General features: G+C 44.6%; 1 long non-coding RNA gene and 1 pseudogene across 1 annotated transcript; both read left to right on the top strand.

Annotated features, from left to right (window-relative positions):
• Positions 1-8,630: 8,630 nt before the first annotated feature.
• On the top strand, positions 8,631-17,513 carry LOC113930222. Its single transcript, XR_003522486.1, has 3 exons — positions 8,631-8,833; positions 15,780-15,838; positions 16,804-17,513. It is a non-coding gene; the product is annotated as an uncharacterized LOC113930222 (long non-coding RNA).
• On the top strand, positions 11,792-12,743 carry LOC113930214 (annotated as a pseudogene).
• Positions 17,514-24,413: the final 6,900 nt, after the last annotated feature.

Genomic DNA, 24,413 nt, shown 5'->3' with positions numbered 1-24,413 from the left:
TCCCTCTGCCTCCTCCCCCCTGTTCATGCCCTCTCTCTCTCAAATAAATAAATAAAATCTTTAAAAAAATTTTAAAAATGGAGATGTTACTCCACTGTCTTCTTGCTTGCGTTGTTTTCCAATGAGAAATCTGTCACCCCTATCCTTGTGCTTGTGTACCTAGCATGTCCTTTTTGGCCCCTGGCTGCTTTGAATATTTTCTCTTTAGCACCAGTGTTGAGCAATTTGATTATGATAAGCCTTGGTGTAGTTTCTCCATGTTTCTTGTGTTTGGGTTTCTTTGAGATTCTTGGATCTCTGGATCTCTAATATTTGTCAAATTTGGAAAACATTTTAGCCAGGATTTCTTCAAAAAAAATTTTTTTTTTTTCTGAAGCTCCCCTCTCTCTTCTCCTTCATGGACTTCAGTTATTCATATATTAGGCTGCTTGAAGTTGTCCCACAGCTCATGGATGCACTTTTCATTTTTTAAATTCTTTTTACTCTATGCGTCTCTCTCTCTCTTTTTTAAATTTTATTTATTTATTTGAGAGAGAGAGAGAGAGAATGAGAGACAGAGAGCACGAGAGGGAAGAGGGTCAGAGGGAGAAGCAGACCCCCTGCTGAGCAGGGAGCCCGACGCGGGACCCGATCCCAGGACTCCAGGATCATGACCTGAGCCGAAGGCAGTCGCTCAACCAACTGAGCCACCCAGGTGCCCCTACTCTATGTGTTTCATTTTCTTTTCTTTTTTATAGAATATTTTATGTATGTATGTATGTATGTAGTATGTATGTATGTAATCTCCCCACCCAACGTAACGTGGGGCTCAAACTCATGACCCTGGGATCAAGAGTTGCATGCTCCGCCCACTGAGCCAGTCAGGAGCCCCCGTGTGTTTCATTTTCAGTAGTTTCTATTGCTGTGCCTTCGAGTTGACTAATATTTTCTTCTGCAATGCCCAATGTGCTGTTAATCCCACTAGTGTATTTTTCAACTAGGGCATTGTAGCTGCTCAGTTTGGGTCCTTTTTTATATCCTCAGTGTCTCTATTTAACTTTTGGAACATACGGCATACAGTCATGCTAATAACCGTTAATGACCTCTGATAATTTATCAGGGTCAATTCTAAGTCGGTCTTGATTAACTGATGATTCTCCTTATTATGGGTCACGTTTCCCGGCAAAGACATTTCTGGTAATCTTTGGTTAGATCCTAGACATTGTGAATTTTATCTTACTGGCTGCTGGATATTTTTGTCTTCCTGTAAATCTCCTGGATCTTTGTTCTGTGATGCATCTAATTATCTTAGAAACAGTTTGATCCTTTCAGGTCTTGCTTTTATGACTTGTTAGGCAGTTCCAAAGAAGTGTTTGTTCTGAGGCTAATTATTCCCCACTACTGAGACCTCCAGCTCATGACCTGTGAATTATGAGTGTTTCCAGTCTTGCCGATTAGATTAGCCTCTGTTCCCCACCCTGTGTGAATGCTACGCATTGTTCCCTATAACCCTTTCAGATGGCTCTTTCCCTAGTCTCGGGCAGTTTCCTCACACACGTGCTCTGACTGATACTCTGCTGACTGTTCGAGGAGGACCCTCTGCAGATCTCCAGGGTCCTCTGTGCATTAATCTCCTCTCTGCTACTCTGCCCTATGGACTGTAGCCATCCTGGTTTCCATGGACTCTCTGCTCTGTCTCTTTGAGTTGAGGGGTCTGCTGGGCTCTGCCTGGGTGCCCCTCCCCACCCTGTGGCCTGGACAATGCCTCTAGGCAGGAAGCTGAGGAATTCCTAGGGCTCATCTCAATTGTTTCCTATCTCTCAGGGAACGCTGTCCTTCATTTCCTGATGACCCTTATTTTGAAAACGATTGTTTTATGTGTTTTGTCTGGTTCTATTGTAGTTTCAGGCAGGAAGATGAGTCTTGTCCCTGTTGCCCTACTGTGGCTGGAAGCAGAAGCACTTTTCCTCAACGTTGTTAAATTGACTTAGCTGTTCGTTTTCTCACTTCTTGAGATGAAGGCTTAGTCCATTAATTATTCCAACTTTTTGTCTCGATATATTTGTACTCTTAGGCACTAAAAGACAGAAATATGGATTGTAAAAACCTCACAGACATTGATTTGTTACTTTTAACACTGTTGGGTTCTTTAAATTCATTGAATAAAAAAAAAGTGATACATTTGTGAAATGCTTATAGTTTTTTTGTGCCATTATAATCCTTGTCTTGAAAAAGTTTCCTTAACAACTGGACAAAAATGGATATAAACATGAGTATCTATATTTTATTTTTTAATACAGTTTTTTTAAAAAGATTTTATTTATTTGAGAGAGAGAGAGAGAGAGAGCATGAGCAGTAGGAGGGGCAGAGGGAGAAGCAGACTCCCCGCTGAGCAGGGAGCCCCGATGCAGGACTCCAACCCAGGACCCTGAGATCATGACTTGAGCTGAAGGCAGACACTTAACTGACTGAGCCACCCAGGTGCCCCAAGTATCTATACTTTAAAAACATTTTTGGGCGTCTGGGTGGTTCAGTTGGTTAAGCATCTGCCTTCAGCTCAGGTCATGATCCCCACCCAGGTCCTGGGATCAAGCCCCACATGGGGCTCCCTGCTCAGTGGGGAGTTTGCTTCTCCCTCTCCCTCAGCCACTCCCCCTGCTTGTGATCTTTCTCTCTCTCTCTCCCTCTCTCTCAAATAAATAAATAAAATCTTTAAAAACATTTTCTTACATGACCTTCTAAAATTGTATGTTCTTTCAGTGCAGTAAGGAGATAGGAGAGAAAGCAATCTGGACGTTAAAAAGAAATACGGAAGGCAGAAGAAAGCAAGAAAGGGAAACAGAAAAGTAGAACAAATGAATAGCACATGGATAAGGTTTACAGTTACAGTTTCCAGAGAATGTGATGCACAGCTGGTCACGGTCCACATGCATTTGCCAGCCACCCATTGAGCGGGTCACTGCCTACATTAGCTACTCTATGAAATGGTAAAAGCACTATAGAAGAAAACTTAATTGTGAATATAGGTTTTTGGTGTTAGGAATGAACAACGTCTGAAAACAGGGCTTCAAGGGACCCTCCTTCCCGCCCCCCCCCCCCCCCCCCGCCGCCAAACTGCCATGGAAGATCCATGTCTCAATCTTTGAGCAGCTCTGGAATCTTGATTCTTTCCATTCTAGATCCTAACAAAATTTCGGTTTGGGTTTGCTCCAGCAGTTACACTCACCAAGGGGCTTCTCTCCTTCCCTCCCTCTTCCCTTCCTCCCTCAGTCAATAGGCTTTTCTGTGCCCCGTTGGAAATGGGGGAGGGGTAGAAAGGATCTTTCCTCTTTCCAAAAGGAGACTGTGCTGAAAGCAGCAGATTCTGTATCCATTTGGAAACATTCCTGCCTCTTCCCAGGCTCCTGCCCTCGGCTTTCAGCCAGCTTTTTTTTTTTTTTTTTTTTTTTTTTGTGACATATGAAGAGGGCTATGACTTTCAGTGAAGGTAATATATGTGTTTCAAAATACATTTCAAAATACAATCTGTTTCTGAACCTATTCTGGAAACAAAAATACTTTTAATGATTATTAAAAATTGTCCTGCTCTGTCATAAATACAATAATACAAATGGGACTTCAGGAATTCCAGATACATTCTCATTTGCCCCTCGTGATAACACTATGGAATGTGGTGTTATTGTTGCCATGTTAACAGATGATAGAGCCAAGCGGCTGCTGAGGTTCTGCAGTCTGCCCTTGCCCAAGGTCAGGTAGCAAACAAGTAGTATCTTTTAGCCAGGTATTCTGTCTGAAGCCTCACCCTTTCTACTGCTCTATTCCTTCTAACATGTGCTAAAGAGCAATTTTATTTGTTTGAAGAAAAAGAAAATCCTTTCAGTCCTCCTACTGATTTTGATCATGTGTGAGCTTTAAAAAAAAAAAAGGAACTGCAGTTGTATAATTTGAAGGAGTAAGCCATGTTGGTAGGGCCGACTGTTTACAGATTAGTTCATTATTTTAGATCGTCTCATTCCTTAGTTTTATTCCTTTGCACCCTGCCACGGTGGGATTAATGCCATCCTAGTTTGTGAAAGGCTCTTCATCATTGGATGGTTAAGGGAGAGGCATCTCTGGCATTGCTACTTTCTTAGTGGTTCTGGCATGAGGTTTGAAAATTGACAGTTTATTATTTTTTAAAGATTTTATTCATTTGTCAGAGAGAGCACAAGCAGGGGGAGTGGCAGGCAGAAGTAGATTCGGGACTCGATCCCAGGACCCCGGGATCATGACCTGAGCCAAAGGCAGACGCTTAACCCACTGAGCCACCCAGGCATCCTGAAAAATCAGCAGTTTAAAAAAAGCCAGCCTTCTTTTGGAATTTTGCACACACACACACACCCCCCCCCATTTCAGCTATTTGTGTAGCTCTTTGTTTTAACCCAGGATCAAAAGAGGACGTGGTTATTTTGTTGTCCACGCAGAGACAACATTACTTACGCTGACTGCTACAATGTAATTCCTCCATGTCTCCATCCCTATCTTTGGCGTGTTTCGTGAACTCCCACAATGGAACAGCACAGGGCTTCTCTGTTTTTACAGGACACAGAAATACTAGAAACTTCAGAGTGTGCTGTTGTATTCAGCTGAAGTGATCTTTTTAAAAAATTATTTATTTATTTATGTCATCTCTGTGCCCAACGTGGGGCTTGAACTCACGACCCGAGATCAAGAGTCACATGCTCTTCCCACTGAGCCAGCCAGCTGCCCCTCAGCCAAAGTACTCTTATTTACAAGACAACAAGTTAAAGAAATAAAGATTATCGGGCGCCTGGGTGGCTCAGTCCTTAAGCATCTGCCTTCAGCTCAGGTCCTGATCCCAGGGTCCTGGGATCGAGCCCCACATCGGGCTCCTTGCTCGGCGGGGAGTCTGCTTCTCCCTCTGCCCCTGCCCCCTGCTTGTGCGCACTCTCTCTCTCAAAGAAATAAATAAAATCTTAAAAAAACAACTCAGAAGAAAACCAACAGAAATTGTTTTGTTGGCAGTAGGTCAGGGAACTACCCCACAGAGTTAAGACACATCAAGTAGGTGACTTTTACTGGGTTTACTGAATTAAATCAATGACGAGGAAATGTATTAGGTGCCTGTACTACTTGTTGACGACATCTGAAGCCCTAAATCTCTGAGCAAAGAGGTGTGAGTCTGCAGGGAAAGTGAATGCTGAACCCACAGCAGGTGTATGTTCTCCCGAAATCTTTATGTTTTTTAGTTATTTTTATTTTTTCCGGTTTTATTGAGATATAACATTGTATTAGTTTTCAGCTTCTGATATGATAATATGATTTATGTATACTGTGAAATGATCACCACAGTACATTTAGTGAACACCCATCACCTCATACACCAAGATCTTTTTGGAGGAAGAACAGACATCTTTAAAAAAAAATTTTTTTTTTTAAGAGGAAAAATAACCACGTTTATTTATCCTGTAAATAGGGTTACCTTGGGTAACCTCACATTTGCTGAGAATAGCCGTTCATATTTCTGGGCTGCTAGGTGGGCCTTCCCCATATTTTTTTTTAATTTTATTTTATTATGTTATGTTAGTCACCATACAGTACGTCGTTAGTTTTTGATGTGGTGATCCACGATTCATTGTTTTCGTATAACACCCAGTGCCCCATGCAGTACGTGCCCTCCTTAATACCCATCACCAGGCTAACCCATCCCCCTGCTCCTCTCTAGAACCCTCAGTTTGTTTCTCAGAGTCCATAGTCTCTCATGGTTCATCTCTCCCTCTGATTTCCCCCCTTCATTTTTCCCTTCTTTCTCCTAATGTCCTCCGTGCTGTTCCTTATGTTCCACAAATAAGTGAAACCAGATGATAATTGACTTTCTCTGCTTGACTTATTTCACTTAGCATAATCTCCTCCAGTCCCATCCATGTGGATGTAAAAGTTGGGTATTCATCCTTTCTGATGGCTGAGTCATAGTCCATTGTGTATATGGACCACATCTTCTTGATCCATTCATCTGTTGAAGGGCATCTCGGCTCTTTCCACAGTTTGGCTATTGTGGACATTGCTGCTATGAACATTGGGGTGCATATGGCCCTTCTTTTCACTACATCTGTGTCTTTGGGGTCAATACCCAGGAGTGCAATTGCTGGGTCATAGGGTAGCTCTATTTTTAATTTTTTGAGGCACCTCCACACTGTTTTCCAAAGTGGCTGTACCAACTTGCATTCCCACCAACAGCGTAAGAGGGTTCCCTTTTCTCCACAACCTCTCCAACATTTGTTGTTTCTTTCCCTGTCCATTTTTGCCACTCTAACTGGTGTAAGGTGGTATCTCAGTGTGGGTTTTTTTTTTTTTTTATTTCAGCTTTGTCCCTTTTTTTTTTTAAGATTTTATTTATTTATTTGAGAGAGAGAATGAGAGATAGAAAGCACGAGAGGGAAGAGGGTCAGAAGGAGAAGCAGACTCCCCGTCGAGCATGGAGCCCGACGCAGGACTCGATCCCGGGACTCCAGGATCATGACCTGAGCCGAAGGCAGTCGCTTAACCAACTGAGCCACCCAGGTGCCCTCAGTGTGGTTTTGTTTTGAATTTCCCTGATGGCTAATGATGATGAACATTTTTTCATTTTATTCGAATGCTGTGATGTTTCTTATTTTTTCCACTGTCTCCTAACACCCCTCCTTATCTCCTCACCCGCATTTCCTCCAGCAGTTTCCTGAGGTAGAATTTGTGGGAAACCTGTGTTTTTTTAAAGTTGCAATATTTTTTAAAAGATTTTATTTATTTATTTGACAGAGAGAGACACAGTGAGAGAGGGAACACGAGCAGGGGGAGCGGGAGAGGGAGAAGCAGGCTTCCCGCCGAGCAGGGAGCCCGACGTGGGGCTCGATCCCAGGACCCCGGGACCATGACCTGAGCCGAAAGCAGACGCTTAACAAACAACTGAGCCACCCAGGTGCCCGAAAAAGTTGGAATTTTTAAAAGAGATTTTATTTATTTATTTGAGAGAGAGAGAGAGAGAGCACAAGCAGGGGAGCGGCAGAGGGAGAGGGAGAAGCAGACTCCCTGCTGAGCAGGGAGCCCGATGCAGGGCTCGATCCCAGTTCCCTGAGATCATGACCTGAATCCAAGACAGACGCTTAACTGAGTCACCCAGGCACCCCTAAAGTTGGAATGTTATGAGGCCAGCCCCTTCTGTGATAAGTATTCCCAAGAAATCAGGAGTTAGGTCTCTATTTTGGAAGTACAATTTTTAAAACTGCAGCAGTCACTTATTGATTTCACTGAAAGTATAGCATCAACAAGTGATATTTGCACTTTTAAAGCATTATTAGATGATAAAACATGAGACAAAGGAATAATTCCCATTTCAGAGCTCAGTAATGTCCTCAAAAGGGTGCTTTATTTATGACAGACCTCATTCTCCAATGCCACAGGGTGCCTCCTTTGTCAGAAGGTAGCATTTTCCAGAGGTCTCCACCATGCCACCTTACTCTAGGTTTAGTTAGAAAGCGGCTCAGGTCATGGTCCCAGGGTCCTGGGATCGAGCCCCGCGTCGGGCTCCCTGCTCAGCGGGAAGCCTGCTTCTCCCTCTCCCACTCCCCCTGCTTGTGTTCCCTCTCTCGCTGTCTCTCTCCCTTTTTCTGTCAAATAAATAAATAAAATCTTAAAAAAAAAGAGCACAGATGAAAGAACAGTGTAACCTAAATTTTGTTTTTTTTGTTTTTCTTAAGTGACTAGATTTTTTTAATAATTTTTTATTTTATGTTAATCACTGTAACCTAAATTTTGTGAGAATGTGTCACTTGACAGTGCTCAGCCTCTGTGTGTGTGTGTGTGTGTGTGTGTGTGTGTGTGTGTGTGTGTGTATTCTAGGAGGAATATAGTTATGGTGGATGCATTCCCGAGCAGCGATAAACGGTGAAACTGGGAACAATATAGCCAATTGTCTCTATGGTAACCTCCACTGGCCATGTGTATGCATATTTTACTCATTTTGTAATGCGTATTTTAAAATATAAATGATTTTATGCTCATGATCATGCATTCGTGATCATCAGTTACTTGTGACCCCAGTGATTATTAGTTTTTGTTTCTGCTCTGGAATCATAAGAGCTGTGGAGGAGGTGGGTGGAGGAGAGGCAGGGAAAGAGATGATTCATTTTAACCTTTTCGGGAACCAACAGGTGATGACTTGAGGGAAAAAAAAGGATTTTAGTATCTACTTCCCCCCACCAACCACCCCCACAAAACCTTTCCCAGTGATGTAATGCCTTTCTGCATTGACCCTGTCCTTCAGCCATGGCAGCCAGGCTGGGGCTACTTTTCTTTTCTTTCTTTCTTTTTTTTTTTTTAGTTAAAGATTTAGTTATTTATGTATGTATGTATGTATGTATGTATGTATGTATGTATTTAAGAGAGAGAAAGCCAGGGCCAGAGCATAAGCGGAGGGGGTGGGGGGGAGAGGGAGAGGGAGAAGCAGGCTCCTTGCCAAGCAGGACCCTGGGATCATGACCTGAGCCAAAGGCAGACGCTTAACCGCCTGAACCCTCCAGGCACCCCTGGGGCCACTTTTGGAGTGATGCCTAGACTTGAGAACACTTTGCATTTAAGTGAGTCTGGGGGAATCTTTTCAGCTGAGCTGCTCAGTTGTCTTAGGTTTGTTGGGGACAATTCTCTGAGGTCTTCATTTGGTAAAGTCTCCCGGGGAGAATTTAAGAACTGCTACAGACCATCTTCGTCACCCTCATTAAACCAGACGGCTGAACAAACTGTCACATTGGGAACCTGAGCTCATAAGTAAGACGACCAGCTGTATATTCAGGCCACGACTTCATCAAGGCACATGGAGTTGGTAAGTCATTTCTCCCCATGGCCTTCCAGTAGCTCTCATAGTGCTCTTAGAAATGTACCAAGTGTCCCTGGTGAGTTTACCTGCTTCACTGTCATCCCCCACGTGAGGTGTGAAAATGCATATTATCAGAAGGACCCACAGAGAGCAGGAGTCCCTCTGTGATCCGTGTTGGCCTAAGGAAGCATGCGTTTACTTTGTTTGAGCATTGCTGAGGACCAAGGGTTGAATTGACAGTTGAGTGGCCTGATTTGTCACAGGAAGAGCTGATTTCTGAAGTCTCTCTCTTTTTTTTAAAGATTTTATTTATTTGAGAGAGAGAGAGAGTGGGGGGGGAGGAGGAGCAGAGGGAGAGGGAGAGGGACAAGCAGACGCCCTGCTGAGCACAGAGCCCAACGACAATGTGGGGCTCGGTCCCAGGACCCTGAGATCATGATCTGAGCTGAAACCAAGAGTCCAACGCTCAACCGAGTGCGCCACCCAGGTGCCCCTGAGGCCTTTCTTATAACACCTAAACAACAATGCAGAAATGTAGGGCGCCTGGGTGGCTCAGTTGGTTAAGTGACTGCCTTTGGCTCAGGTCATGATCCTGGAGTCCCGGGATCGAGTCCCACATCGGGCTCCCTGCTCAGCGGGGAGTCTGCTTCTCCCTCTGACCCTCCCCCCTCTCATGCTCTCTATCTCATTCTCTCTCTCAAATAAATAAATGAAATCTTTGGGGGAAAAAAAGGAAAAAAACAACGCCGAAATGCCAATTAGCGTCTCTCTAAATATATTTTGGAAAAAAAATAATGCTTGGGACTTGAATGCCCCATCACAGATTTCTTCTCATCAAGAAACCCTAGGCTTTCCCACTTTAAAACTCCGTGTTTCCCATAGCAGGACGACCAGTCTTCATCGGTCTCAAAGGCTAGCAGAGCTTTTCCTCGCAGAGAGTTATGGCTTCGAAAGCCTTCTAAAGCAATGACATATTCAGAACTCTTGCTTATGGCTCGAAGGTTCCAGCAAATCTCTCTGCCATCTGCCTGCCTGCTTTTTCTGTCCCTCCCGAAATTCCGACCTCATGCCCATGGTCAAAGCCATTCCTATGGCTATTTAAATTTGTTTCCTACTTTTCTATCCTTTTTCTGGTTTTCATGCTGCTATCAAACTCAGTTTCTTATTCACAGAAGTTCTCTCTCTCTCTTTTTTAAGATTTTATTTATTTGACAGAGAGAGACACAGCGAGAGAGGGAACACAAGCAGGGGGAGTGGGAGAGGGAGAAGCAGACTCCACCCTGAGCAGGGAGCCCGATGTGGGGCTCGATCCCAGAACCCTGGGACCATGACCTGAGCCGAAGGCAGCCGCTTAACTGACTGAGCCACCCGGGGCCCCGAAATTCTCTCTTTTTAAAAAAAATGATTTATTTGAAGCAGGGGCAGGGAGGAACAGAGAGGGAGGGAGAGGGACATATGCATGGCTTGATCCCACGACCCTGAGATCATGACAGGAGGCCAAACCAAGAGTCTGAGGCTTAACTGACTGAACCACCCAGGGGCCCCTCACAGTAATTCTCTTAGTGAGAATCATAAGAGGTTTCGATTCTCAAGACATAGAACCCGATTTTCCTGCTTGTTCTGACATTCTTTCCTTGTCCTTGTTATTATCCTTAGACCCAGAGAAGTAACATTTTCTTCTGCATTGGTAAAAATGTCTACTTTTCCTCCCAAAGATCTTTCAGCACCGTTGGCTATTTGTACCACGCGTTTCTTTCCTTAGTCCTTGAAAATAATTTTTAGCTTTTGTTCTGCTATATTGTTATTCCCCACGACTTTTTTCTACTAGTCCAGTTGCTACTCTTATAAAGGCCACAGTGATTAAAAAGCAAACAAGCAAAGCTCTCATTTTATCACCCCCACAGTCCTAATGCGTCCAACAAAGATTGTGGAATGGCCAGGGACCTGTTTGTGCTACAGAAAGGATATCTTTGTTTCTTAGCAGAGTGGCAAAACGCAGGCACCTACAGCTCAACAGGACCGTGACCCACTTTCTCCCTTGTGAAATGAAGTTGAAACGATCTTCATCAGATTCAGCGGCAAATTTTTTGCATTCCAATTCTTGGAAAAACTAATAATCTGGGTGTGGTATGGGGGGTAGCATTTCATTAATCAGATTAGTAAGCTGCTGGATCCCAGTATTCTTTGCTTTACCAAACAGAAGAGCTTTCTGTAGAATTCTGCTAGACCCAAACAGGCTTTTCCTCTGAGTCCTAGTGATAAAGTGGTCTCACTATGTGAATCGCAGAATTCTTGTTTTCTTCCAGAAAAAAGGTGAAAGATCAGTTGGAGGATTTTTGTGAACATACTTTGTTTCTTTTTTTTTAATTTTTATTTTTTTAAAGATTTTACTTATTTGAGAGAGAGAGAGAGCACGAGCAGGGGGAGGGGGCAGAAGGAGAGAGGGAAGTGGACTCTGAGCTGAGCAGGGAGCCCAACACCGGGCTCAATCCCAGATCCCAGGACCCTGGGATCAAGACCTGAGCCGAAGGCAGACCCTTAACGACTGAGCCACCCAGGCGCACCTTATACTTTTTTGTTCCTTAATGACTATTTTGCCTTATAGATGGACCAACTCAGCTGTCACCTGTGAGAGGTGGCCAGAGAAAGGAGGCAGGGGGTGAGTTGTTGGGGCCAGCCCTCATTTGCTAGGCTTTGAGCAAATAGTCAGTGAATATAATTTATGGAATGGGTGTTAAAGTATAGTTGCAACCTTTTTATAAATTTTAATATTGGCCCTTTGAACATTTGGATTTTAGAGAGTACATTAAAATGGTTTGCTTTGCAGGATTGACCTATTTTAAACTCTGTGGAATAAATATCCACACCCCCCCACCCAATTTTTGACACTAAAGGGCAATATTTTGAATTGAAATGTCCCATAATGCCGCCACCCCCTTTTAAAAAAGATTTACTTGCCCCGTCGCAACCATGGCTGAAGAACCTCAGGTTGAATTGTTCGTGAAGGCTGGCAGTGATGGGGCCAAGATTGGGAACTGCCCCTTCTCCCAGAGACTGTTCATGGTATTCTGGCTCAAGGGAGTCACCTTCAACGTCACCACTGTTGACACCAAGAGGCGGACTGAGACAGCGCAGAAGCTGTGCCCAGGGGGGCAGCTCCCGTTCCTGCTGTAGGGCACCGAAGTGCACACAGACACCAACAAGATTGAGGAGTTTCTGGAGGCGGTGCTGTGCCCTCCCAGGTACCCCAAGCTGGCAGCTCTGAACCCTGAATCCAACACGGCGGGGCTGGACATATTTGCCAAATTCTCTGCTTACATCAAGAATTCAAACCCGGCACTCAATGATAATCTGGAGAAGGGGCTCCTGAAAGCCCTGAAAGTTTTAGACAATTATTTGACATCTCCCCTCCCAGAAGAAGTGGATGAGACCAGTGCTGAGGACAAGGGCATCTCTCAGAGGAAGTTTCTGGATGGCAATGAGCTCACTCTGGCTGACTGCAACCTGTTGCCAAAGCTCCACATAGTACAGGTGGTCTGTAAGAAGTACAGGGGATTCTCCATCCCCGAGGGGTTCCGCGGAGTGCATCGGTACTTGCGCAATGCCTATGCTTGGGAAGAGTTTGCCTCCACCTGTCCAGATGATGAGGAGATCGAGCTGGCTTACGAGCAAGTGGCCAAGGCCCTCAAATAAGTGCCTCCTGAGACTCCGTCTCCCCTCTCCATTTTCTCCACAAAGGCACCAACTGGTTTCCACGTGGTTATCCAAGGGACACACTCCAAAATGGCCAGTGGGCAGAGAATCCTGGAGCACTTGTGCAGGGCTGGCTGGGGGGCTGAGGGGAAAAAATGGGGAATCTAGCTAAGATTTTTATTGTGGGGTGGTGCGGGTAGGACAATGTATTTCAGTAATAAAATACAGAATAAAAAAAATAAATAAAAAGATTTACTTATTTATTTGAGAGAGAGAGAGAACATGAGCTGGGAGGGTGGGGTAAGGGGAGAGAGAGAGGGGAAGCAGACTCTTTGCTAAGCGGGGAGCCCGCCCCAGGGCTCAAGATCTCATGACTCTGAGATCACTAGCTGAGCCGAAACCAAGAGTCGGATGCTTAACTGACTGAGCCAGCCAGGCACCCCTAATGCCCCTCGTTTTTTTAAAAAAAAACTCACCCATAACAGTGCATAATTATGTCCTAATGGAAATGTGTTCAACATAAATCCTTCCTTTGACACATTTATGTTGTGTGAACACTGTGGAATATATCAATTTCTGTTCCCATTACCATATGTTTTTCCTATCATTTATGGTTTTTCCAGTTACCACGCACACAGCATAGTAGAAACCACTCGAGCCCTGGACCAGTGGAGAAATGGTTTGAGTCCCGCTTACTAATCAAGTGGTGCTCGAAACACCATGGCAAAGGTCACAGAAGTCCATTCTCTGAAGTTGGTATATGATATATTAATTTATAGCCTAATTTTCCCAGTGACTGCTCCTTAATTCACTCTGCCATAAATATTTTTTGTTAAAGATTTTATTTTTTTCAAGTAATCTCTACACCCAACGTGGGGCTCGAATTTACAACCCCACGATCAAGAGTCACATGCTCTACCCACTGAGGCAGCCAGGTGCCCCTCTGTCATAAAGATTTTAGCTGTAAATGGAAGAAAAAAAGAAATCCAGAGACTCTGATATTTTCTTCATAATTTCCAGAGCTTTAAAATGTATGGTATATATAAAAACTAGATATTTGGATTTCACATTCTATGTGTTACGTATGACAGAGGTAGCATACAGCTGTGACGCATACATATAAAACACATACACATATAAGATGGTGTGCAGTGCTGATTTCAGTAATTCATGTGCGACCATCACTACTTTTGCCATATCCATATACCACATGAACATTATTTATTCCTTATGTTGCTTTAAACAGATGCACATTTTGGGGCGCCTGGGTGGCTCAGTCGTTAAGCGTCTGCCTTCGGCTCAGGTCATGATCCCAGGGTCCTGGGATCGAGCATTGCTTACAGCTCCCTGCTCTGTGGGGAGCCTGCTTCTCCCTCCCCCTCTGCCCCCCAGCTCCTGCTCTCTCTCTCAAATAAACAAAATATTTTTTAAAAACCTGATGCACATTTTTAACATACTTTATTTTTTTCTTTAAGTAAGCTCTACTCTCAATGGGGGGCCTGAACTCAACCCCCCCACCCCCCCATCAAGAGTCGCATTCATCACCGACTGAGCCGGCCAGGCATCCCTCAACTGATGCATATTTTGAAGGTTAAATAAAATGACGTTCAGTACTAAGTGCAGGCTGCTTTTATCACTGGTGGTAACTATGGACGCAGCACTAAATAACAGTGACTCACGGGTGAGAGAGATGCTGCCTTCCGTAGGCTCCTTCAGCATCTGTGGATATGGCAGGTAGAAGGTCTCGTTTTGGAAGTTGTGACAACGGAAAAACAGGCCTCGGGCCCAGAGTCTCCACCAAACAGTAGGATTTAGCTATGATTCAGTAAGACTATTTTGTTTTCGTTGTACCGACTCCCAGTATATAAAGGGGGAAAAAAGCAATAACTTAGAAACCAAAGTTTTGTGATCACATACACATTCTCCTTCCAGATCATAGATTGTCAAACAAAGTTCATCTTATTTAGGAAGATGCCAGTGAACATGTTAGAATGGACGTGTCACTACTCTTTCATTGAATCAAAGCAATTCACAATTATTGCAGAGATTTTTCAAATAGCCACACTGAAACTCAGAAAAGAAATAGGAATGCCAGAGGAAGAAACCAGATCTTTCAAGTAGTTTGCTTCTTTCTCAAATATTTGAGACTATGTTATATAACTAACTGTGAGTTGCTATGCAGATGACCTTGAACAACAGGGGTATGAACTGTGCAGGCCCACGATATACCCGAATTTGTTTTTATAAATACGGTAGGGTGCTGGAAATGTATTTTCGCTTCCTTGTAACTATTTTTTTCTTATAAGTTTCTGAATAACCTTTTCTTTTCTCTAGCTTACTGGATCGTAAGAATGCGGCATATTGGGGTGCCTGGGTGGCTCAATCGGTTAAGCATCTGCCTTCTGCTCAGGTCAAGATCCCAGGGTCCTGGGATGGAGCCCCGCGACGGGCTCCCTGCTCAGCGGGAAGCCTGCTTCTCCCTCTCCCACTCCCCCTGCTTGTGTTCCCTCTCTCGCTGTCTCTCTCTCTCTGTCAAATAAATAAATTAAATCTTTTAAAAAAAAGAATACAGCATATAATTGATAGAACATAAAAAAGAAATATGTTTTCATTAACTCTTCTCAGTAAGACTTCTGGTCAACAGTAGGCTATTCCTAGTTAAGTTTCTAGGAAGCCAAAAGTTACACATGGATTTTTGACTGCATGGGGTGGGGATCAGCACCTGTAACCTCTGCTTTGTTCAGGGGTCAAGTGCATAGCTACGGTGCAATTCTAAGTTTGATTAATGCATTTGATCAAAAACTGCAGATAAAATAAGCTTTTGGTGCTCTTGCTAATCACCCCCCCAAGCCCAAATATACATCTCCAAATGCAACAGGTTGCGGGGGGGGGGGGGGCGGTGACAGCCTCAGAACCGAGATCGGGAGCGAGAGGGCAGCCAGGCACAAAGGAGAAGTCCTTCCGAACGCAGGAACACCAGCGAGCAGGCGGCCGGCACCCTCCATGCGTGAGCGAGGCGAGAGGACTGGCTTGCACACCGGCTGTTGCAGGACAGCACCCAGCGGGGCTACGCGTTAGTGTTGGTGACATCACCCGAGCATTCCAAGTAGTCTCATTTGTAGGGCAGGCATTTTCCGTAAGAGTGAAAGTGTTCATCTGTGCCTGCTTTGTCTAATGTAACGCTATAGCGTTTTAAGAAAGTGTAATAAAAAAATTGTAATTCCAGTATAATTAACATACGGTGTTATATTGGTTTCAGGTGTGCAGTCTGGTGATTCAACACTTCCATGTATGACTCAGTGCTCGGAGGCCCGAGAGGTGAACTCTTAATCCCCATGCCCTATTTCGCCCGTTCCCCCGCGCCCGACCTCCCCTCTGGCAACCTCCAATTTGTTCTCTATATCTTAAGAGTTAGGCTTTAACTTTTCCAAGGGGGGAAAGAATCACCAACTGAAGAGCGAGCACATACTCCTTGTCATTGTTGCTGTTTGCTGCTTGTGTAAAGGAGCCTGACTGTAAGTGCAAGAAAGGGACACGGTCCATCCCAACTCCATGCCGGGGTAGGGGTGGGGGGGTTGGGGACAAGGCACCTTACAGGTCGGTGGCCCCGTTTCTGGCCTGTAAGATGGGTACAGAAATCCGCGCCCATGTGATGGAGGCTGTTGGTCTAACTAACCTCCAAATCTCCTTTTCACTGTTGACATGTCTGTGATCTGTGTTGTTAGGTTACACGGATGAACTAATTTCTTTTCCATGGGGGTTTTCTTCTAGAGAAATGGCAGTGAGGGTTTCCTGTCTTGCCTTTGAGGATCTCTTAAGCAGCATCGAAGCTTCCAGGGGGCTCGCAAGGGCTAACGTGCGGCAGACTTGTCAGGGGCAGTGTGACTCCAGGCACTGACGTGGGCAATTGGACGATAAGGTGACACTGGGAAGGTGTTTCATCAAAATGCCAAAGTGAGAGGAAGCGTATCCTCCCCCGCGTTTCAGCACATTTGTGTCACTCAGGAAAAACAGTTCTTTAGCGACAGTGCGGTGGCAGCTGCTAGGCTAGCTTGTCACATGTCCCCAGATTGAGCCAAGAAAGAGACAACGAGCCCACATCCATTCGCTTTATTGCCTACAGAGACAGCAAAAGTAAGGCCAGCGTGGTGATGGCTGCCACGTCCCTAGTTCCCCCAGGTGACCCGGAACGGGAGCAGCACAGATGACAGACAGGCAGCACAGGCGGTGAGTCGCTCTGTTAGAGAAGAGCCAACTCTAAACAGGAGTCGCTCTGTTTCCAGAACTACACGACTCCGGGCAGTTTTGGAGACTTACACAGAAGCCTGCGGCTGGACCCCCCGTGCAGTCAAGGTGGGAAGTCCCAGCAGCACCCTAGCCAGGGACACGAGGGACACTCCTCACCAGGCTGCCCGTCCTGCCATGTCCCAGAGAAGACCGCAGGACCCTCCGCCAAGACTCATGTGGGACTTCGCTCAAGCCTTTGCCCTTTGCGGTTCATGCGAGGCTGTGCAAAGTCGCCATGGCGTCATGACCGACGGAGCTGTCCCCTACAACTGCCCCGCCCCATCTTTCACGTGATCATCTAAGAATTCTTCTTAGAAGCCCAGGGCACCCCATCAGATGCCCCAAGTAACTGTACTGAGAGGGGCTTGGAAGAAAGACTTTCTATTTGTCTTGAGTGCAAACAGATGGGAGTGACCATGGCTATGACTCCCAGTAGAATGACCAGACCTGGTCTGATCCCAGACAGACCACAGCCAGGCTCCTGGTCCAGAGGCAAACCCCCTAAATATGTCCTGAGTCCAGGTGGGGCAAGAGGTGTTGGCAACCGCAGGCAGCCTGCCTTGGGGTGGCCAACAGGAAGTCCGGGGCCGTGGGATTGTCCGTCCCCAGTCATGCCAGGGAGTTGAGACTGGTTTGTGTGTGGCAGGCAAGTACCACAGAAATGGTACCCTAGGGGCGCCTGGGTGGCTCAGATGGTTAAGCAACTGCCTTTGGCTCAGGACATGATCCCAGGGGCCTGGGATCGAGCCCCACATCGGGCTCCTGGCTCAGTGGGGGAGCCTGCTTCTCCCTCTGCCTCTGCCGCACCCCCCCCCCACACAGTCGTGCTCTCTCTCTCTCTCTAATGAATAAATAAAAATTAAAAAAAAAAGAAGTGGTACCCTATTGGGGCAGAAACTGTAGCAAGATGGAATCATTTATTACACTTCTGATAACTGGAATAAACCAGTTTTGCGTCCCTTATACAGACCAACCCTTTGAAGCCGGCTCAAGTGTTTCTGCAGAGAACAATGAGGCTACTCCAGCCGGCACAGCCCCCTGCCACGGCCTGCTCACGGGGAACTGGATTCGCCTAGCAGGCTTGTAGACAACTCAGCAGCAGCATTTTGTTGACTTGGGATCTAGAAACGTTTTCCTCAGCTTTCTGAGATGACAGGACAAGTCAGGGGTCCTGCAGGCAGGAGCAAAGCAAACCCTAATGGTTCCCCCCCAACCCCTCGCTGCACCAAATCCCCTAGGCCTGATGGGTTCCTTCCCCACCAGCCCAAGATGTCGTTGTCCTTTGGTGGCCACGTGATGGGTATGCCCGGTCTCTGAAGCACCCAGGCCTTGTCATCTCCCCCATATCTGCCCCACCCGTGTGTGTGGTTGCTCCAGGACCAACTTAGACATCATCCCCTCATACCTACTGCCATTGTCATCAGTCTCTAACCATCCAGCCCCGCTGGCTAATGGGAGGGGAAGAGAAACACCAGGTTAGCACCCCCCATCTCTTCTCTGCCACTCACGAGGTCCAGTTGCCCGACTTCCTGCTGGCAGGCGTGGGAGGGGAAGACATAAGGTGAAATGGGAGGTTCTCTGGGGGCACCTGGGTGGCTCAGTAGGTTAAGCATCTGCCTTCAGCTCAGGTTATGGTCCCAGGGTCCCGGGATCCAGCCCCACATCGGGCTCCCCGCTCAGCGGGGAGTCTGCTTCTCTCTGCCTCTGCTCCTGCTCTCTCTCTCTCTCTAATAAATACAATCTTAAAAAAAAAAAAGAAAGAAAAAAAAACAAATGGGAGGTTCTCTGGCAGAGAATTGCCACTTCTCGAGCCCACATTGCCTGTTTAAAATGTGTGCTGCCCGACGAGCAGCACCTTGGTGACTCAGTTACCTTTCATTTTCTCTTTCACGAATCCATTTTATGTTTTAATGGCATTCCTATCGGGGGGTGACCCAGGGCAGGGAATGTGCAGCCAACGGCCCTCTGCCTGGCCATCTTTGCTGAAAGGTGGCACCATTTGGTGCGATCGGATGTGTTTGGGGAATTCCAAATGCAGCTCCACCCAGTTAGGAGTCCTTGGATCCAAGGCCTTACCCGCTGCGCAGGCAGGAGCCGCAGTGCCGAGCCCGAAGAGGCACCTGCTGCAGTCCATGCCCCCCACCCTCGAGAGCCGGGGAGGGCACTTGCCTAGAGCGCCATGTGCCCTGAAGCTCTCTCCGTCACCCTACCGTGTGACTGGCAGTCTCAGCACATTTGCTGGCTTACCATGCTCTGTGCGGCTGGGGTCCGGTTGTCCATGGTCCTGACCCACGCGGTGCAGGGCTCACTAGCCTGTTGATCCACTGACACGCATCCTGAAAGGGTCCCATCCCGTGGCATCCGTTCACATAAGGTCCCGAACAGGGGTCTTGGGCAATCCGCTGCCACAGTGTTTGTCCCCATAGAGGTTGACACTGGTCATCCAGTGGCCTCGCTGCCAGGCTACAGTCTGTGAGTTCAGGGCTCAGGGCAGCTCCACAGCCCGCCGCTCTGCCCACAGAAGCCAGTCCCCTTCTCCATGCCGATTGGTTTTTAATTTTTAATTTTGAAATAAGAGATTCACACGAGATTCCTCAAACAAATGATACAAAGAGATTCCATGTGTCCTTCATTTAGCTTTTGCATGAATATAGTACAACATCAAAAAGAGGAAATCCGGGGTGCTTGGGTGCCTCGGTCGGTTAGGCGTCCAACTCTTGATATCGGCTCAGGTCATGATCTCAAGGTCGTGGGATTGAGCCCTGCATCGGGCTCCCTGCTCAGGGGGGCGTCTGAGGATTCTCTCTTCCTCTCCCTCTGCCCCTCCCCCTGCTCGTGCTTTCTCTCTCTCAAATAAATAAATCTTTAAAAAAAAGTGGAAACTGACATTGGTGCAACCCACCAACTTTATTCAGATTTCACTAGCTTTACGTGCACTTGTGTGTGTGTGTGTGTGTGTGTGGTGTTGTGCAATTCTATCACATGTGTAGATTCTGCAGTAAAGACAGAACTGTTCCCTTAGCACAAAGAGCCCTGTGCTATGCCTTTACAGGCCCCCTCCCCCATCCCTGTCCCCTTGGCAACCACTAATCCTTTCTCCATCTCTATAATTGTGTTATTTCAAGAATGTTACATAAATGGAACCACACAATATGAAACCTTTGGAGATTGGCTTTTCCACTCAGCATGATTCCTTTGAGATCCGACTAAGTTGTTGCATGTTTTAATAGACCGTTGCTTTTTATCCCTGAGAATATTCCATCGCATGGATGTGTCTGCTGCTTGTTAACCAGTCACCCACTGAAGGACATTTTTGCCTATTATGAACAAAGCTGCTAAGACCATTCATGTACATGTTTTTGTGTGAATGTAAGTTTTCATTTCTCCGGGATAAATGCCCAGGAATGCAATGCTGGACCATATGGTGGTTGCATGTTCAGTTGTATAAGAAACTGCCAAACTATTTTCCAGAGTAGCTGTATCATTTTGCATTCTCTCTAGCAACGGACAGTTAACCCTTGAACAACACAGGTTTAAACTGCGTAGGTCCACTTATAGGTGGATTTTTTTCCATAAATACAGTACAGTTGTGTAAGTATATTTTCTCTTCTTTATGATTTTCTTAATAACATTTCCCTTTCTCTAGCTTACTTGATTGTAAGAATATAGCATACAATATGGAATATGTGTTCCTCGATTGTTTATGTTATCAGTAAAACTTTTGGTCAACAGTAGGCTATTAGTAGTTAGGAGAGTCACAAGTTACACATGACTGGGGGGGGGTCAGCGCCCCTAACCCCTGCATTGTTCAAGAGTCCACTGTATAAGTGATCCAGTTTCTCTACATCCTCTCCAGCATTTAGTATCGTCACTATTTTTTATTTTAGCCATTTTGATAGGTGTGTAGGGATATCTCATTGTGGTTTTCATTTGCATTTCCCTGGTGGCTAATGATATAGACATCATTATTTGCCATCTGTACATCCTCTGAGGTGAAATGTTTCTTCATGTCTTTTGCACCATTTGCTAATGGGATTGTTTGGTTTTCTAATTGGGTTGTTCAGTTGAATTTTGAGAGGTTTTTTTATATATATATTTTAGATACAAGTCCTTTGTTGGATGTATGTTTTGCAACCACTTTTTCCCAGCCTGTAGCTCGTCTTTTCATCTCTTCCAGGGCAAAAAGTTTTAGTTTTGATGAAGCCCGATTTGTCACATTTTCCTTCTATGGATTGTGCTTTTGGTATCATGTATAAGAACTCTCTGTCTAGCCTGATGTACTGAAGATTTTCTCCTGTTTTCTTTTTAGAAGTTTTATATGTAAGTCTATGATCCATTTTGAGTTAATTTTGTATAAGGTGCAAGGTTTGGTCCAGGTTCATGTTTTTTCCCATTGATGCCCACTTGGCTCTAGCACCTTTGTTGAATAGGCTGTCCTTCCCTTGAATTGCTTTTGCTCCCTTGACCAAAATCAGTTAGGCCTATTTGTGTGAGTCTATGCTTGGGTTCTATATTCTGTTCCATCCATCTATGTCTATCCCTCTACCAGTACCATGCACTCTTGATTCCTGTAGCTATATAATAAGCCTTAATATCAGGTAGAGTGATTTCTCCTGCTTTTTTCTTCCTTGCTCAAAACTGTTTTAGTCTTTGCTATTTTACTCTTTGCTTTTCCATATAAATTTTAGAAAAAGCTTGTCTCTGTCTACGGAAAACTTTGCTGGTATTTTTATAGTAATCGCATTAACCCTATAGATCAGTTTGGGGAGAATTGACTTTTTTTTTTTTTTACCATGTTGACTCTTCCAATTCGTAACACAAAATGTCTCTCCATTTATTTAGATCTCCTCTTATTTTCTTCATCAATATTTTATAATTTTTAGCATACAGATCCTGTACGTTTTTTGTTAACTGTATACCCAAGTACTTTATGTTCTTTGGAGCAATTATATATGGTATTGTGTTTTTACCTTTCATTGTTAGTATATAAAAATGCTATTGTTTTGTGTGTGTGTGTTGCAATAAAACTTTACTTACAAAAACAGACAGAGGTCTATATTTGGTCATGGGCCATGGTTTGCTGGTCCTTATTCTAAGAGAACACAAGAATAACTTAAAGCAGAAAATATCCCGAGTTTCCTCTCAAAGTCAGATTTCCATTATTACTAAATAAACAACAAAAAAGACAATCAACTGTCTTTTCCAGTTCAAAAATTTCTAAGGTATAATCCCCAATAGTAATATTATAGTTACTTTAGGCCACAGGCACATAACCTAATGCATATCTCTGTGGCTAAGTCATATAAATTCTGAATCCCTTTCATAGTTTTCCTAATCAAATGAAAATAATCTCTTTGATGCTTTTTTCCTCTGGATGAAATAGTTAGACAGAAGATCACTCATGGCCAGGAATGTAAATAGCTCGTCTGTCTTTGTTACTATGATATTGTGACTTATAATAAGAAATACTATTTAGGGCTCCTGGGTGGCTCAGTCGTTAAGCGTCTGCCTTCGGCTCAGGTCATGGTCTCAGGGTCCTGGGATCGAGTCCCACATCAGGCTCCCGGCTCTGCGGGAAGCCTGCTTCTCCCTCTCCCACTCCCCCTGCTTGTGTTCCTGCTCTCGCTGTCTCTGTCAAATAAATAAATAAAATCTTGAAAGAAAGAAAGAAAGAAAGAAAGGAAGAAAGAAAGAAAGGAAGGAAGAAAGAAAGAAAGAAAGAAAGAAAGAAATACTATTTATTTGATCATTGCTCCAGGTTCCCTAACTAGTGCTAGAAATAGGAAGAGGTGTGTCCACTCCATCTTCTCCAGGAACCACAAGTCTGGCATTGGAGTTTGTCAGATACTGGGGGTTTGTGTGTGTGTTTGCATCAATTGATATGATCATACGATTTGTCTTTTTTGATATGGTGGATTACATTGACTGATTTTTGAATATTGAACAAGTCTTTCTTACCTAGAATAAATCCCATTTGGTTGTGGTATACTGCATAATTCTTTTTTTTAAACATTGCCAGATTTGATTTGCTACTGTTTTGTTGAATTTCTCTGGCTGAATTCAAGAGATCTCTCCATCTGTAGTTGTCTTTTTCTTTGTGTGCTTTTTTTCCTGGTTTTGGTGGCAAAGTGAAACTAGCCTCATAAAATGAGGTGGGAAATGTTTTCTTATCTGGAAGAGATCCTACAAAGTTGGTTCTAATTTCTCTTTCAAAGTTTGGTAGAATTCTCCACTGAAAACATCTGCATCTGGAGATTCCTTTCTGGAGGGCAAAACAACACATGTAATCTCTTTAATGGTTCTGGGACTATTTGGATGAGTTTTGTCTTTGTAGTCTTGGAGCACTTGCTCAATTTCTTCTAAGTTGTTGAATTTATGAGTTTTATTTATAAAGTTATTTGTAGGGTTACCTTACTATCTTTTTAATTGCTGCAGGATCTGCAGAGATATCCCGTGTTTCATTCCTGATGTTGGTGATTTGTATTTTCTCTTTCTATCTTTCTCGCTCTTCCCAGAGGTTTTCAATTTTATTGATCTTTTCAATGATCTAGCCTTTTTGTTTCATTGATTTTACCTATTACTTTTCTACTTTCCATTTTTTGCGGTTTTGCTCTTATCTTTATAATTGCCCTCCTTCTGCTTGCTTTGGGTCTGTTTCACTCTTCTTTTTCTAGTTTGGGGGTAGGAACCAGATTATTGATTTGAGAACTTTCTTCCTTTCTTTACTTTTTTTGAATTTATTTTTTTAAATTGGAGTGCAGTTGACACAATATTACATTAGTTTCTTTCTTTTCTTTTTAAGATTGGTCAAATTATTTTTTTTTAAGGATTTATTTATCTAGGACACCTGGGTGGCTCTGTCGGTTAAGTGTCTGCCTTCAGATCAGGTCGAGGGATCAAGTCCTGCATCGGGCTTCCTGCTCAGCGGGGAGCTTGCTTCTCCCTTTCCCTCTGCCACTCCCCCTACTTGTGCTTTCTCTCTCTGACAAATATCAGAGAGAGAGAGGGAGAGGGAGAGAGAGAACACAAACAGCGGGAGTGGCAGGCAGAGGCAGAGGGAGAAGCAGGCTTTCCACTGAGCAAGAAGCCCGACGTAGGACTCGATCCCAGGACCCTGGGATCATGACCTGAGCTGAAGGCAGACGTTTAACCCACTGAGCCACCCAGGGGTCCCAATAAATAAAATCTTTTTTTCTTTTATCTTTTTTATTATGTTATGTTAGTCACCATACAGTACATCATTAGTTTTTGATGTAGTGTTCTATGATCAAGAAATAAAATCTTAAAAAAAGATTTATTTATTTATTTTAGAGAGAGAGAGAGGACGAGTGGGAGGGGCAAAAGGAGAGGGAGAGAGAATCCCAAGCCAACTCCACAGTGAGCACAGAGCCAAACATGGGGCTGGATTCCACAACCCTGAGATCACAACCTGAGCAGAAACCTAGAGCTGGATGCTTAGCCAACTGCGCCACCCAGGCGCCATTGAATAGTATAGACATTTGAACAATGCTTGTTCTTCCAATCCATGAGCATGGAATGTTTTCCCACTTCTTTGCGTCATCTTCAATTTCTTCCATACGTGTTTCACAGTTTTTAGAGTACACAT

This window comes from Zalophus californianus, chromosome X (genome assembly GCF_009762305.2).
Source record: "Zalophus californianus isolate mZalCal1 chromosome X, mZalCal1.pri.v2, whole genome shotgun sequence".
In the NCBI taxonomy this organism is placed as follows: Eukaryota; Metazoa; Chordata; class Mammalia; order Carnivora; family Otariidae; genus Zalophus; species Zalophus californianus.
Note: the sequence above shows the minus strand (reverse complement) of the source record. Positions and strands in the feature narration are given on the sequence as shown.